Raw genomic sequence first — 16,989 nt, forward strand, 5'->3', positions numbered from 1 at the left:
AGAAAACAAAATTCAGGCAATCATAAAAACAGATCAACAATATTTTACAAATGTTAGGGGAAAATTTTTAATTCTAAGAAGTACAACAGAGTCAACTATTTATAATTTACCAATATGTATATTTGAAAATTATGAGTACAGTGGAAATCCATATGATTAAAAAAAAAAATTCTCAGCAGGCAGGTACAAACTACCATATATTTAAATATCTCAATATTTTAAAACCTAAAATGTTAAATGCCAAATTATGTACAGTGGAAATCCATCTAAATCTTTATCTCATGGAACAATAAATTTGTTCAAAAAGAAAAAAACCTACACACAGATGTGATACTTGTCAAATACACTTTGATGTTTAAGTTAAAGAAAAAGTGCATGAAAGCTAGATAGTTTGAGAATAAGTTTCAAATTACCCCATATAGTTTTTATTAAATACCGATCATCATATGGAGTTGTAATAATGCATTTATAGTGAAAGTTGTTCACCTAGGTTGTTCTTTAGTGCTGTCAAAATAACATTAGGATAATTAGATTACTTTGCAGTTTCATGTTTCGCTAAGTTTGTCTTGGACTTCGTCTAGGTCAAAGATCTTTATTAGGTCATATTCCCGACCTGAAATGATCTGGGTTTGGACATGCCTAAAGCCTATTAGGCATCTTGCGAGGCTCAACCTCGATCAAGCATATTGGCTTGGACCAACGTTCCTTTTTTCGGGTCAATTTTGGTTTGTATAGTTGCCCACTTTCGGCCCATGTATTATGTTTCTTATTGACTTCGGTTGTTCCCATTTGTACAACTGTATTCTTCCGTTTAAAATTATTTGTAATGTTAAATGAAAAAAATAAATTACAACAAATAAATTTATGGTTTTAAAATGTTATGATAAACAAATAAACACGAGCATGAGAATTCAAGCAATAAAGAAAATCAACATTTCCCCACAATTTTTTATCTTTTATATATTGAAATGATGGATTGGAAGATTAGTTTAAAATGATTATTTGAACGGGCAATCATAAGCTTCGTTTTATGTGTTATTCTTCTTTTCATTTAAGATACGATTTCTTAGAATCCCAAAGACAGACTCTCTTGACGTTTTTTAACAATCAAGAATTATTATTCTTAACAGTTTTAAATCGTCATTGAAGCCGATGTCAAGAAAGTCAAAGTTCACGACAGTTAATAAACGTTAACAGTTTATAAACATCAAGTATACAAATGTTCATGACATGTAAAAACCGTCAAGTATGTTGATGTTAATTACATTTAAAAATAGTTAAAAATTTACTTGTTTATGACATTTGAAAAACACAATATGTTTGTTTATGACATTTGAAAAACGTCAAAAATATACTTGTTTATGACATTTAAAAAACGTCAAGCCTGTTTCAGATTATTTTTAAATTTGTAATTCAGTTATATTTTTGTTCTTGTATTGCTCTCTGTAATCCCTGTAGTGTAGTCCAACAATCTCATAAGTATGCATGAGAATAATTCCAAAACTTTAACATATATTAACATTTCAGCATATATATATGAACATTTCGAAAACTTTACATATTTGTTCGATAATGTCATATACAAAACATTACTTCCATCAACCCCAACCTAACATGATAATTCCAAAATTACAAAACCAATCCAACTATGCTATTCCAAGAATCACTAGACTACAATTTTAGTTCAAGAAACACAAACTTAATTATGAAATTCAATGACCTTGGATGAAATTGGATTCCACCACCTAAACCAAAATACAACAATGTCAAGTTAAAATGGGTTTGCATAGCAACATTTTATCAAATAGTTGCATTCCTTATGCCACTAAAGAATTAAAAAAACGACGGAGAATGCCAAAAACTAAAAAATCTAATAGTTTCAACAAGAAGAAAGTAACGAAGAATGCTAAAAACTAGTCAAATTACATGGTAGATTAGCTCGAGAGTTATAAATAGGGATTGACAAGTATACATGCATAAGAATTTCCATACCATGTTGACTAAGATACAGTAAGAAAATGATTCTTGAGAAGCTTGCATGGAGAAACTTGAACTCAAATTGGAGCTTCCAAAGGCGAAGCTTGCAGTGCTGAGTTTGCTTTGCTAAAAAAATCGATAATCTTCTTATGTGAAAAGTCTATAAACCAAACAAAAAAAAAAAAAAAAAAAAAAATTCACAAAGACATTGACATTCCAAAGATTACACAGAAACTGGTGGAAAAAAATCACAAAATCAACAACAACAAAAATCAACATCTAGAGCTTCCTTTTAACGCCTTGCAATCAATTCATCAACTAGAAGCACCTCATATTACATTTTACATTAAGCAATTTACAAGAGAATCACGCAAAATAGTATGAGCAGTCAACACCACAAACCACACTCATTCAAATCTTATGAAACAAAGCAAATAATTTAAATCTCTTTTAACTTATAATTGGGAAGACCAGGCACCCTTGATAGCAACAAAAGCAGTGAAAGATATATGCTTGAACGATTATTATAAAGGAATTGCAAGATGTATCAAAGCATCCAAAAATTGTTGAGACAATGCAAATCAGAGTATGATAGAAACAATGGAAATGAAGGTAAATACATATCTCAGCAAGGAATCCTGCAGTTGAAACTACTACTTATGAAGGAGAAATGAAGGTAAATATATATCTCAACAAGGAATCCCGTAGTTGAAACTACTACTTATGAAGAAGAAAGTTCAACTTCTCTTTCTCATATGTTGAATCTCACATTCCATCTACCACTTATGTCAGCATTCAATGTCCAGTTACAAAGAAATATAGTAAACCAGACCAACTAACAAGGTATCTTATTCACAAGGCGATTTATAGAGCAGAAAAAGTTAACTCAACTAATAGAGAAGGATCAATAAACCTACGAAAAAAGGAGCTACTCGAGGAAGAGGATCCTTTTAAAGGATTAGGCCTCTACACCCTGAAATACTTTCTCCCCTGTCTAAAACTGGCTTTAGCCTTTTAAAAATTTTCCTTTAATTTAATTTATATACTTAAAATATTATAATAAACCACAAATTATTAAGTTTATATCTAATAGATGTCATATGTATCATGTACAATCACTATAAAATCAATAATTTATTCAACATAGAAATGATCCCATAAACTTTACTTCTTCCTAATTGCATTGTCGTATAAAATTCATCAACCCTTCAAAACCATCGAGAGCTAACTAACTATTAGATACCTACCTTAGTATAGGGTAGGGATATTAAGGGTAATTAGATATTAGGCAGTTACATGGTTATAAATAGGAAGTTGGTGAGGAAAGAAAGAGGAAACAATTTATGGGTAGTTTTTTGCACTCTTCCTTGAGAGGGAGAAAAGAGAATGTAGTTTTTACTTTTGGTTCATAGTTTTCTGTACTTTTCAACTCGGAATTGATAATTCATAAATTCTTCTTTGTAATCTTTAAAGTATTTTCAATTAAATTAGAACACACCTACTTGGTGTTCTATCAAATTGGTATCATACCAAATTTTACCTGGGAATTTGTGAGGAGATGGAGCATAAAAGAATCGAAGAGAAGTTGGAAGAGTTCGACCAAGAGATCGCGGAAATACAATTAGAGTTTCATAAAGTACCAACGATTGAAGAGAAGTTGCTATCAATGACGAAAAGTATTGAAAGGTTGGAAATCCAGGGGAAAAAACAACAACAATTGTTGTTGAAGTATGTCGAAGGAATGATGAAGAAAAGATCGACGTTACTTAGAGGAATGGAAGAGTCATTGAGCAAGGAACAATCGATTGAGAGTATTGTCAAAGGTGGAGGAGCAATGATGAAAGGAATCAAGATAGATGAAAAGATGACAAACAGTTGAAGAATACAAGAATTCGAATGATCTTATTAAGATTAAGGTCGGCATTGATTCAGATTTGTGTTTGTTTGGAGTAGGTCGGTATCTTCAGGTCCATAAATTAACGAATTTTGAGAAGTAGTTGCTGAATTCGGAGAAGAATCGAGGAAAATTCGATTGCAATAGTTATACAACGAAGATGAAGAGGATGGCGAAGAGTGACTAAGAAGAAACTATAGAAGAAGGTTGATGAGGATTACCTAGGAGGCCCAAAATGAAGGCTTGGGTGAAGAAAAACTTGTTTCTAAAAGAAATAGAAAATGGCTAGTTGTGATGGAGAAAGAAGATGCTGGCAGTTGTCGATCTATGGTGATTTGAGAAGGTAGTCTAGAATAGGGGTGAATCGTGTGAAAAGGAAGAAGAAGTTGTTGCTTACATGATGGTGCCAATAACGTGGCAGAAATTGATAGGAAAGAGGATTAGAGCAAAAGGAACAAACCCTAAAATCTTAGGTTTACTATTTCAAATGGACATCAACTTATTCTGAATAAAACATTGGAGACTCATCATTCTGTAGGTGAAGTGGCTATTTTTTAAAAGGGTAAAGGTGTGCTAACCCAAAATAACTGGAAATTGGCACAACAAATTAATTATGGACGTAGCCCACTAGAGAAGAAGAGTTTGAAAATTAAACACTTGCTGGCAATATGCAAAGGGTTAATTATGATAACATGTTTAGGAAAAGGTAGATTCAAGAACATTGGGATGCTTTGTGATGATTTTAGGCTATTGGCTGAAGTCAATGGATCTTACTGGAGCCAAGAGTTTTGCGAAGCTGAAGAGGAGAATTTCTTTTTCAAACTTGAAGAGCAGATTGCTGGAAATTGTTGGTAAATAAAAATAAATTAAAAAAAGGATCAATTTTGTGATTATGTTTGTAAGCACACCTTGAGGATAAGGTGTTTTGAAAGGCTGAGTAATGTTATATACCTAGTAGTATAGGGTAGGGGTAAAAGGGTAATTAGATATTTAGGTAGTTACATGGTGAGAAATAAGAAGTTGGTGAGGGAAGAAAGGGGGAACCAGTTTTGCACTCTTCCTTGAGAGAGAGGATATGCAAAGAAGATAGTTTTTACTTTTGGTTCATAGTTTTAATTAATAGTTCATCAGTTCTTAAGTATTTTCAATCAAATTAGAACATGCCTACTTGATGTTTTATCACTAACACTTAAAACTATCATGGTTTCTAAACAACTTTAACCAAATATTAATACAAACCTAGTTTATCTTAGAGTTTTGATTACCAATTTTAGTGCATGTCTCATTCTCAGAAAGACAACAAATAATGAGTACTCAAGAAGAACAAAGAAACTCTAATCCACAAGAGAGACCCTTTGTGTTTGAAATTTGTTCCAAGACATGCTTTCCTAACTGCCTTACTTTCTGAATAAAAACAATATATTCATATATGTGCATTTTTTGATAAGAAGAAATAATAAGAAGGAAAAGGATAGAACAAAAGATCGAAAATCATTTAAAAAAAGGAAACAAAAGAAAAAGATATTACCTTACATCACTAGAATCAAAAAGCGAAAGAATCATACTTTCCCCCATTCTCAGCTTCTAAGTCAACTGCTTTCTTAACTCTCCTTGCCCCAAGACAACTAAGAAATGGGCAATCAACCTGAAAGAGGCATAGACTAAAGTGAATCAAGTATCATAGAGCTTATCACTAATAGGATAAAACACAATGTACTAAAAGCTTTGTAGGGTAAAAATAATTCTGAAAGGTAACTCTGAACTAAATTTAACATGAAGATGAAAGCAAAAACCTTGTAAACGTTTTTAATTAAAGGAAGGAATGCCATGCATATTTTGAGTGAGTTTTTTTCGCTTTCTCCCATACTCGCAATCATCAGAACCAGTCTGCACCATCCATCCCAGTTGAAGTCATTAACACTAGTAATTACCTCCATCATCCCTACCTAATTATACATGTTAATGTTTTGGAAAAAAATAAATGTTGATCATTGTTGTTCTGTGTCGAACCATTGTCTTGAAAGCAAAATTCGGTGCGACCTCGGTGCTAAATCACATGTGTCGGTTGCTCCTCAAGGTTAACACAACTTCCAAACTCAAGCGTGCACTCGTGGGAGTTAGGAATGGAATCAAAAGGAAAACACCTAGAGAAAGCAATTAGGGTTTTGTTTTTGTCGAAGGAAAAAGACCACTCACCCTAATACTTTTATTTAAATATATATATAAGAATAATGATTTTGAGTTATAAAATATATTAAATAATAACAAGTATTAATTTCTAACTCTTATAAAATAGTACAATGATAGTCATTCCCAATAGTCCCCCACGAGTGGCTACCATTACAATCCAGTTAAATAAGTAATAAAGCATATTTTCTCTGAGCAAAGAAAGAAATAGTATAAACATAAATATCAATATCTTTCCGATTTAAATTGATGTGTAGTGAGGTGGGGCAACAATCCAATTAAAGAAAGTAAGTTACCTTTTGAACTTCAATAACTACGGTTGAGACCCCCACAACAGGTTTTACTTCTTAATTTTCCATCGATTCTGCAATAAAGTCCATCACAATAGACAACTCATAAGTGTGCTATTTAAGGCCATGCACATAGAACCTCGAGTCAATGTAAAGGCTTTAGAAAAAGATCCTTAAACTTTTTCATAGAAGGTTGAAAGGATGTTGTTTGAGATAAGTCGTTATCAAAATGATAGGTTGTTATAGATGTAAATGTGCAACACAAGAATTTATTCCTAGTCTAAAATAAAAGAATATAAGAATAGAGAAAGACTAGATGAAATATGAGGGTTAGGGATTACCTCAATTACCTTTCAAAGTTATCTTTTTAACCCTTCTTACCTTTGTGGAAATTAAGAGTAGTATGGGGAAGAAGGGTGTCGAATCCTAGAGAGCACTTAAGATTCAAAACTTCAAGACTCACAAACAAGGTTGATTAGTAGCTTCAAAATCTAAAAGAAAATTAGAACACAAAAAAGGGGGGGGGGGGGGTTGTAGAAGTAATTTTTGAACTATAATATAGAACGAGTATTAAGGAATGATTAGTGACAACAAGTAATTCAAGTAAAGTTTTTCTTTCAAGTTTAGTAGAGGGACTTTTTCTTGAATAATTACCATGTTTCTTATCATTGAAAATTAAGAAAGAAGATTAATTAATCTTTTCTTGAATTTACAAGAATGAAATTTTTACAAAAAGAAAGTAACCAAATCTCTATTAAAACATGATTAATCTCGGCGACCAAAGCCTGTTCAAATCGAGGCAAAATTTATCCTATTCAAGATTTGTTAAGGAGGGGATAACCACTACCCTTAGCAAAATTAATGCTCATTTCAAACTTGTCATGCAAGAATCAATTAGTAGAAAATTAAAGACAATCTCAACAATTAATTCAACATAACAAATCATTGCAAATCAAAATATAAGTTCAGCACTTTAAGAATTTGTAATGAAATTTCAATGAAAAATTGATGGGAAAAACTTATTTGTTTCATTGAAATTTCAAAAGAAATTGCAAAGGGAAACAAGTAATCAAATAAAAAATTGAAAAGATATAGAAAGGAATTTAATTCTCAAATAAAACATGGTAATTTAACCCAAGAAAAAGTCTCTAAAGATTACCTTAGCTCATGAATATTGATGAAATTCTTGAAAAAATGTTGAGGAAAGAATCCATTTATTTAACAAAAGTAATCTTTATTGGTAGAGTTTCAAGAATTTGCTACAAGAATTGAATGAGAAAGAGAGTTTTTTTTTTTTTTTACTTGGAATTTCTTATCTCTCTCCCAAAAAATATGAGGGATTTTATAGAAGCGAAATGGGAAAAAAAAAGTGGAATTAGTTTTAAAAACTGCCCTTGAACTTGTTCGTCCAATTTCTCGGTTTTGCCTTGAACTTGTTTTTTACCGTTCTTCTTCGTTATAACTCCGATTTAAGTGATTTCAGTGGCGTTGGAATCGTATCAGGGTGAAGTTTCATATTATGCACAAAAATGACATTTTAGGGAGTAAATGGATAAAGGTTGGAAAAATTAGTCTAATAATGTTAAGTCTAAAATAGCCCTAACAAAGGTGGCCACATCTTCACAATCATGTTTATTGCTTCACCAAGTCTATCACAATAGACCACTCAAAACTGAGCTATGAAGGATTCACAACTAATCCATATTAAGACCAACTTGATCAAGTTTGTCAAAGACAAACCACTCAAAACTGAGCTAGGAAGATTTTACAGTTATCCATCTAGTCCATATCAGGACCACCCCAAAGAAGGGCTATATAAATTTCTAAGGTTTTAGTTTCATTCATCAAATCCATTTAAGGACTACCCACACGTGGTTATGGACCATCAAGTCTATCGCAATTGACCACCTAGAAAAGGGCTACGGACCATCAAGTCTATCGAAATAGACCACCCAAATAAAGGGCTATATACCATCAAATGTTTGAGTCTCATACTTGTTGAAAATCCTAGAATTACTCTCTCCTTGTTAGGCCTTTGGAGAGATGATTTACAAATTTCCTTAGACCACACATACTTCAAGAAGATAATTCTTTCATTCGACTATCATTTCACAACTCCATGTTTCAGACGAATATGTCTTCTTTTGCCATAATACACTATTCTTGACAATACTTACGATAGCGTATGAATCTCAATAAAGATATACTAGCATAGAGGGCCCCCACAATGGTAAATCTCCCATTAGGCTTCTATGTCATTCATACTAATGTCCCCACACAATGGTACATTTCTTATATTAAGAACACATTGAAAGGATGAAAACCCTTTATAGCGGAAAATATACAGAAACTCAATTTTAATTAGAACCTTAAAAATACCAATACATTGGCAAAAAATATTGATTAAACATGCTTTAAAAAATTACAGAGAATAAAACTTACGCTCGTTGACGACTCTGAATCTGCCAATCACCAAATTTTTGGGGCACCACCACTTGAAAACCTTCCTATTCTCTGATTGAGATGGTTTCTGGGAACCAAAATTGGAATAAGGGAATGGAGAGATTTTTTTTTTGAGAAAATTTGTTACGCAAAAAATTCCCTCTTCTTCAGTCGGAAGAAGAGGGAAGTTAGAGAGAATAATTGGGAACGTGGGAAAACCACCCACGTTCCTTATTAATTTAATAAATTAATATTAAATTAATATTAATTAATTAATTAATTATATTAATTATATTAATTAAATAAATAATTAAATAATTAAATCATATTTAATTAATATTTCATTTAAATCATATTTAAATGAATATCTCTCACATAACCTATAGTTTTAATTTAATTAATTTAATTAAATCAAATTTAATTAAATCAAATTAAACAAAACTATTAATTAATTCTCCAATTAATTAATTTCTAAATTAAATATCTTATATTTAATTTAATCCATAATTTGAATCATATTCAAATATAAATTTCTCTCATAACTTATAGTTTTAATATGTATCATATACACATTAAATTTTAACTTATAGTTTTAATATGAATCTAATTTACATTAAACTGATATTTGAACTTATTCAAATATTTTATTCTCTCATAATTTAATTTTGAATCATATCCAAAATTAAATTTATATAATAAAGTCTAATTAAAATATAAACTTTATATTATAATGTATCAATATACATTATATTAATTCCCAAAGTAAATTTGAACATTTCAAATTACAACCAATATAAATAAATCTCATTACTCTTTATGAGCTAGGAAGGGGACCTAATGGACCTACAGATCAGAAGCTACAACGATATGAGATTAATTGGCTAAACTCATTAACCACATTAATCAATATTCGTTAACTGTGTGTACACTCCACTAAAGACTCACAGCTGAACTCTTCTCACTGTAGATATATTTCTGTGTCCACGGATATAGACCAATACCAGTAAGTTAGTCCTTCACAAGTGTTCGTAACTCCAGCTGGGTCAAATTACCGTTTTACCCCTGGGTTACCTCTGGTCCTTAAATACCAGTGCTCCTCTAATGAACAACCTGTTTATGGTCCAACCACTAAACAGAAACCTCTCTCGTGCCATTGAGAGGGTAGGGCCCTTTGTTCAAGTCTCGGAGACACCATTTAAGGGAACACTTATCTACTTACCCTAAAGGTGGGAAGGAGTGAATTCCATCTTGTGTGATTATGTTCCCAGCTCTCCACTCGGTATTGTCCCCAAAATGATAAGAATATTGAGTCGGCAATCTGGCCACTCTCACTCGTATAAATCAAAGGACAATCCCTCGCAAACAGGAGTTCATAATACACTCAGGATTAAGACTAAGTTACCTAGGTCATCCTAATGAAATAGCAATCCAACTAGTTAACGGAGTTACATCTAGTGATTACTATTTCGTGGTCCAGTCTTATGCAAACTCATTGCATAGGATACCCTCACTCGCATGTCACATACATGAACGCATTTGATCAATGTGTCTGTATCAAATACAAAGTGAGCCGTATCCATAGTGTTAACAGGATAAGGTACCCAACCTTAACCCTATACTATAGACTCTTTAAGCTGATCTTGAACATTAATCCCTGTATGTCTCTACATACTGTTCAAGACTCATCAAACAGCTTAGGATGTTAGTTTATTGGATTTGGGTTATTAAGACAAAACTAATAAAATAATCAATAACACTTATTGAAATTAAATAATAAAATACTTTATTAATGACGGTCAATTGATTATATTTACTATCTACGAGTTTTAGGACATAAAACCCAACAAACTCCCACTTGGACTAAAACTCTAGTCCTTATGGGATGTACATAGTAGAGTAATCCTCAAACATTGGAAATGGTAAAATGTACAAGTATATTACATAAAACGTATATATACAAATACAATAAACTAGGGCATCATCATACCCATTACACATCTCCCACTTGCCCTAGGTTACCTAATGTACATATCTCGTAGACCTAGACTTTCTAGATGACCCTCGAACACTTTAGCCGTGAGAGTCTTCGTAAATGGATCAGCAATGTTGTGCTCCGAAGCGATCTTGGTGACGATCACATCCCCTCGTTGCACAATCTCCCGTATCAGATGATACTTCTTCTTTATGTGTTTCCCTCGTTTATGGCTGCGAGGTTCTTTAGAATTGGCTACTGCCCCACTGTTATCACAATATAGAGTGATGGGCAAGTTCATATTTGGAACAACTTCCAAATCATGTAGGAACTTCCTAAGCCAAACTGCTTCTTTTGCTGCTTCACAAGCAGCGACGTATTCAGCCTCCATTGTAGAGTCTGCAATGCATCCTTGCTTGATGCTACGCCATACTACAGCTCCCCCATTTAGGGTGAACACTGATCCCGATGTGGATTTCCTAGAATCCTTATCGGTTTGGAAATCAGAATCAGTGTATCCTGTAAGGATCAAATCCTTAGCTCCATACACAAGCATGTAGTCTCTCGTTCTCCTAAGATACTTGAGAACAATTTTAACCGCCGTCCAATGGTCTAACCCTGGGTTGGACTGATACCTACTGACTATTCCCACTGCATAACAAATGTCTGGCCTAGTGCAGAGCATAGCATACATTAAGCTGCCCACAGCTGAGGCATAGGGAATACGTCTCATATCCTCAACTTCTTGAGGTGTCTTAGGACTCTGTTCCTTAGACAAGTGAACTCCATGCCTGAAAGGTAATAAACCCTTCTTAGAGTTCTGCATCGAATATCGAACCAACAATTTGTCGATATAGGTTGCTTGAGACAGTGCTAGCGTTTTGTTCTTACGATCCCTTATGATTTGGATCCCAAGAACATATTGTGCCTCTCCTAAATCTTTCATTTGGAATTGGGCTGCTAGCCAAGCTTTAACGTCAGTAAGGTAACCCACATCATTCCCAATGAGGAGGATATCGTCCACATAAAGTACTAAGAAAGCTACTTTTCCTTTGTTGATTTTCTTATATACACAAGGTTCATCAACATTCTGGTCAAAACCATAGGATTTGATTGCAGTATCAAACCTAATGTTCCAAGATCTTGATGCTTGTTTCAACCCATAAATGGATCGATTCAGCTTGCAAACTTTTTGCTCTTGACCTTGGGTTATGAACCCCTCGGGCTGAGACATAAAGATACTCTCTTCAAGATTGCCATTCAGAAAAGCAGTCTTGACATCCATTTGCCATATTTCATAATCATAAAATGTGGCGATGGACAAGAGAATCCTTATAGACTTTAACATAGCAACATGAGAGAAAGTTTCCTCATAGTCAACCCCTTCCCTTTGGGTATACCCTTTTGCCACAAGTCTAGCTTTAAAGGTCTGTACCTTCCCAGCTGAATCTCTCTTTCTCTTATAGATCCATTTGCACCCTATAGGTTTTACCCCTTCAGGTAGATCTACAAGCTCCCACACTGAATTGAAGTACATAGACTCCATTTCAAGGTCCATGGCTTTGACCCATTGGTCCTTATCTACATCATTCATTGCCTGTTTATAGGACAATGGATCCTCAACACCATCATCTGGTATGACAACTTGAGTTTCAGTTAAACCCAAATAGCGGTTAGGTTGTGATACAACCCTCCCACTGCGTCGAGGCATTCTCAACGATTGAGAAGGATGAGATTGACCTGATGTGGTGGTTTCATCAACCCTTGATGAGGGACCAACTTCATCAACAACCCTTGTTGATTTATCAGTAGCTTCACTTAATACTAATTTGCTTCGTGGTTTATGATTTCTCATGTGGTCTTCTTCCAAGAAAGTAGCATTTGTCGATACAAACACTCTATTTTCTTGTGGATCAAAGAATAGACCACCTCTCGTCTCTTTAGGGTAACCAACAAATTGGCATAACCTTGAACGAGGTTCTAACTTCTTGGGATTTGTCACTAATACGTGTGCTGGACAACCCCAAATTCTGAAATGACTTAAACTAGGTTTACGTCCTCTCCATAGCTCGAAAGGTGTTTCAGAAACACTCTTCGAGGGAACATTGTTCAAGATATGAACTGCAGTCTCTACTGCATACCCCCAAAACGAGCTAGGCAATTGAGCGTAACTCATCATTGAACGAACCATGTCTAACAAGGTTCTATTTCTCCTCTCTGATACACCATTTTGTTGAGGTGTACCAGGTGCTGAGAGTTGGGATTGGATTCCATGTTCTATCATATAGTCCTGAAATCTCAAATCCATGTACTCTCCACCTCGATCAGATCGAAGTATTTTAATCTTTTTACTTAATAGATTTTCAACTTCAGTCTTATACTCCTTGAACTTTTCAAGAGCTTCAGACTTATGCTCCATTAAGTATAAATAACCATACCTAGAATAATCATCTATAAAAGAGATGAAGTATTCAAAACCCCCTCTAGCTTTTACATTCATCGGACCACAGAGGTCTGAATGTATAAGTTCTAAAGGCTCTTTGGCTCTATAACCTTTTCCAGTAAAAGGTCTCTTTGTCATTTTACCTTCAAGACAAGATTCACATGGAGGTAATGAAACATCTTTTAACTTGTTTAGAAGTCCATTCTTTACCAATCTCCCGATCCGATCGAGATTTATGTGACCTAATCTTAAATGCCAAAGATAGGTATTGTTATTTGGAGAAATTCTTTGCCTTTTATTTTGAGTATTAGAAGTTCTAAACATCTCATGATTTAAAACTGCTTTTGCTTCATTAGGTCTTAATACATACAAGTTGTTTTCAAGCTTAGCTGAACAAATATGTACACCATTCTTATAAATGAACGCTTCATTCATAGAAAAATTAATTGAGTACATATGTTCAATAAGACAAGAAACGGAAACTAAGTTCCTTTTAATTTTAGGAACTATGTACAAGTTTTCCAAAAACATGAATTTATTTCCGAAAAACAACTTAGCATCTCCCACTGCACGAGCTGAAATGACATCTCCCGTTCCAACCTTGAGTGTCATCTCACTGTCCTCAAGCTGCTTGAAGGAACTAGTTTCTTGTAAAGAAGAACAAACATGGTTAGTGGCCCCTGAATCAAGTATCCAGGCATTTTGGTCATTTTCCACTAAACATGTTTCCAAGACAAGTAAATCATATTTACCTTCCTTTTCTTTCTTCTTAACAAGGTACTTAGGGCAATTTGTTTTCCAATGCTCATGAACATTGCAGTGAAAACATTTCCTCTTGATGGCTACCTTAGCCTTCCCTTTGTCCTCAACAGCAATAGTAGGACCTTTCCCTTTCCCTTCTTTCCTCTTTTGAATTTTCTCAGATCCAGAAGGTGAAGGTACAAACCTCCTCTTAGAATGGGCAACATTTGCCTCTTGTTTGATCTGAATGGACGGTTGTCCAAACATCTCTCTAAGAGAGTCCATGATCTGACGTGCAGTGACCATGATCTCATGTTTCTTGCTTAGTATGTCAGACATACTAGCCAAGATGTGGAGGCGAGCCTTGTCATTGGCCTTTGTCCAACGGTCATATGCATCCCTAACACTTTGGGATGCATGTTTAGTGGGGAAAGGAGGACATTCCTCCATTAAGACGAAGCTTAGATCAACGATAACTAAAATCATATTCAGTTTCGATTTCCACGTCGCATAATTTTCACCGGTTAATTGATCTTTTTTAAGCAATGCAATAATTGAGGAAGACATGCTGAAATAGCAAACAATTGACCATATTAGTTATCCTTGTCTTAACCCATTACATAAAACAATCCAATCAATTCAGCAAAAACAAACAATCAAAGAACCCTAATAAAACTAATGATTTAGTTTTTGCAACGATACTTCAGAAGTTTAGAACAAAAATCACCGAAGGGTGATCAATTACTCTTCTTCTGAATTGAGACAATCTCAACTAATTACTAATACTAGAATAACTCTTATTCCTATAGTTCTTAGCTATCGTTGTTCAGTCAAGGATTCATTAACTAACTTAATTCATCCCGTAAGTGTGACCCTACCATTTTCAGATCCCAGAGGTACGCTTCAACAGGCTACCGTTTAGGAAAGACAACTGTTGAAGATTAACCTAAGAAATCCTATCCATTTCTGGAGTTTGCGATGTTCCGACTTATATGATCAAGCCCTCCGAAGGGATGGTCGCTCCAGGACGACACGCAGGCGGATCATAGAAATCTCACGGTGCAACCTAATGGAGGAGACCGTAGGATACGTTGACACGCGTCCTTCTCCCACTTACTATGAACATTTCCCCTATTCACCTTGTTATTGACCCATACAAACACTTTCCGAAAGGAGGCCGCGCCCAGGGCGACACGAAGCCGAGTATGGATCTCACGTGTGAACTCTTAGGGACGTGAAAGCAAAAATAAAAATTGATATATCATATATACCATTTTTCTCCCACTAAAATGTTCTATTAATTTAGGTTTAGTTGCACTTAGCTAAATTCCGGCTAAATGAATCTAACTAAGTCTATTCTTATTATAACACTTATAATAAAACTTTACACTAAAGTTTCTAGGTGTATTAAACCATTTAATTTACCTAGTGACATCTTATGCTAATAGGAATAAGGTTAATTCAACGCCGGTTCCGGGTCAGTTCCCAGGTAGGAGGTGTTCCGTAAACCGTCAACTTAAGTACCCCCAGCCTTAGACAGAACTTTACTGGTGGAGTTCCCTTATAACCTTAAATCCTATTTGTCCTATTTAGTTTCATTAAACTAAAAATAAGATTTAATTCTAATCCTATTAGAATTAATGTGATCTTAGGTCTATTTAATTTTAAACAATTTAAAATTAAACCAAATTAATCCTAAGATCCTACGTTTGCATGCAACTCTTTATTATAGGTTGACGGTTTCTGATAATCAAATTTTATAACTATTATAAAATTAGTTAATTAGCCCTATAATCATACATACTATGGTTTAAATAATTAAAATCAAATTATAATTAAATAAAACCATATTACATGCATACATTATATTAATATAACAATTATATTAAACTATGGATGTAATATGCACAATGCAAATTAATTTTCATCTTTTATTAATATAACAATTATATTAAAAAATATGAAAAACAATCAAGCATACACAATACATTAATTTAAATATAACAAATTATATTTAACTAAGTAATGTCATGCATCATGCTTATTCAATTTCATATATTTAAAATATCAACATATTTTAAATTACTCATGAAATTCATAATCATGCATTAAAACCATACATTATAACATTTATAATATATAAAAATGCATGAACATGCTTAACCTAAGGTGGGATTCATCTAAATGACATACATAAAGCATTAAATAACAATTGAACCTGTAAAATTGGCCTCTAGGATAAAATAAAGCAATAATTACAATAATAAAGCCTTAAAAAATCCTAAAAGTGCTTTCAAAGCTCCAGAACCGGCCTCAAAACCTTCAAAAAACTTCAAACCGGCTAAAAAATGCTTGAACCGGCCTAAAATAGGAAGAACCGGCCCAAAACCCCTTGAACCGGCACCATATGAAAAAATCGGAGTCGAACCGAGCCGACCGCGCCGAGCCGTCCGTACTGCCGAGTGAACCGAGCCGTCCGTACAGCCGAGCCGAGCCGTCCGTACACCCCGAGCCGAGCCATCCGTACACCCGAGCCGTCCGTACAAGTGCCGCCGAGCCGAGCCGCGGGAGCCGTCCGTACATCCAGTGACGTCACGATGACGTCATCCCTTCTTCAACCTCCAGCCGCGGATTTTTTTTTTTTTTTCTCGGTTTCCGTACAGAATCGAAAAACTCTCGTTGATGGCCTTCCGGGTGTCCGTTTTGGGCAAATTTGGTGTCAAAAAACTCAGAAAAACACCCCGAATCCAAAAATTGGACTCTAAATTACAGATTTACAAATTAAAATGCCCAAAAACGCAGGGGCCTTTACATTTTGATCTTATCAAAACAGTAAATCTATGGCCAAAATTACAGAAACATTCAATTGCAAAAACCACATTCATAATGCAGAGATCCCACCTAACCAATGCAAATTTTTAAAATTCTCAATTAAAACTGAGATGGCTCTGATACCAATTGAAAGGATGAAAACCCTTTACAGCGGAAAATATACAGAAACTCAATTTTAATTAGAACCTTAAAAATACCAATACATTGGCAA

The sequence above is a fragment of the Cucumis melo genome, chromosome 6 (assembly GCF_025177605.1).
Source record: "Cucumis melo cultivar AY chromosome 6, USDA_Cmelo_AY_1.0, whole genome shotgun sequence".
Classification (NCBI taxonomy): domain Eukaryota; kingdom Viridiplantae; phylum Streptophyta; class Magnoliopsida; order Cucurbitales; family Cucurbitaceae; genus Cucumis; species Cucumis melo.